This window comes from Peromyscus leucopus, chromosome 13, assembly GCF_004664715.2.
Source record: "Peromyscus leucopus breed LL Stock chromosome 13, UCI_PerLeu_2.1, whole genome shotgun sequence".
NCBI lineage: Eukaryota > Metazoa > Chordata > Mammalia > Rodentia > Cricetidae > Peromyscus > Peromyscus leucopus.
The window spans coordinates 44,998,453-44,999,487 of record NC_051074.1 but is presented as its reverse complement, the minus strand read 5'-3'; the positions used below and the strand labels follow the sequence as shown (position 1 = coordinate 44,999,487).

General features: G+C 39.6%; 1 pseudogene; it reads right to left on the bottom strand.

Moving 5' to 3' along the window:
- Positions 1 to 204: 204 nt before the first annotated feature.
- LOC114693637 lies at positions 205 to 670 on the bottom strand (annotated as a pseudogene).
- Positions 671 to 1,035: the final 365 nt, after the last annotated feature.

Genomic DNA, 1,035 nt, shown 5'->3' with positions numbered 1-1,035 from the left:
AAATGCTCTGTTTGAATAGCACAAGTATATAATTTTTGAGATGCATAAGGCGAGAAATTTGTTGACTACCGTGGAGGTTGTAAGTACAAACCTACACAAGACAACAGGCAGATTAGCTCACCCAAGTGCCGAGAAACTCTGCGCTATTATTTTTTTTTCTATTTTTTGAAAATGTTAGAATTTAATAAACCTCCCTCTGCAGCTTCAAGCCACCAGGACCCAGATGCCTCCAACACCCTTCATCTCCTCAGCTTTTATGCTCCAGAGTCCAGCCCTCACAATGACAGGCCACTTAGGGAACTTTCCGTTTCCCAGAACATTGCAGTAGCCCAATTGTACTACATCAAGGATGGGAGCGGCTACAGTCCTTTTTTTTTTTTTTTTTTTTTTTTTTTTTTGGTTCGTTTTAGCATTAACCAATATCTGCTCACTGACCAGTGTCCACAATTTATCCAGCTTGACAGTTGGGCAGGAGCTGTGGTTCCTCTTTAAGCGGTAAAGCCTCATACCTACATTCTAAAAGTAACTCAGATGGTATTTGTCAAAGCTGATCCTGTGATGATGCATGCCTCCAGCATCCCCTTGGGGGCTTGTCATGCTTACTGATGTGGCAGTGGCCATCACTTGTGTGGCCCCAGGCTTTCCAGGTCTTCATTAGTCTAAGTGGCATGGTGGCAGCCAAAAGAAAAGCAAAAGCCTGTATCTTTGGTTCATGAGTTATATAACGACAGAGAGCTAGCTGTCACCTGCTAAGGTTGTATTGTTATGTAAGTTTATTTACTTCAGCAAATGAAAGCTTTGACTCTAATGACATGTACATTTCAATGGATGACTGAAAGCATAGATATTGACTATGTGGTAAACTTTGAGGGAGCTAAATGTTTTGTTTACTAAAATCTCAGATTCTATACTTAATGAAGTAAGTCCAAGTTGATCTAAAAGTTTATTCCAGGGTGAGAAGGATATTATTATATGCTTTTAAAATTTATTTTATATAGAAATACTGTGAGACTCCTAGGAAACACAATCTTACCG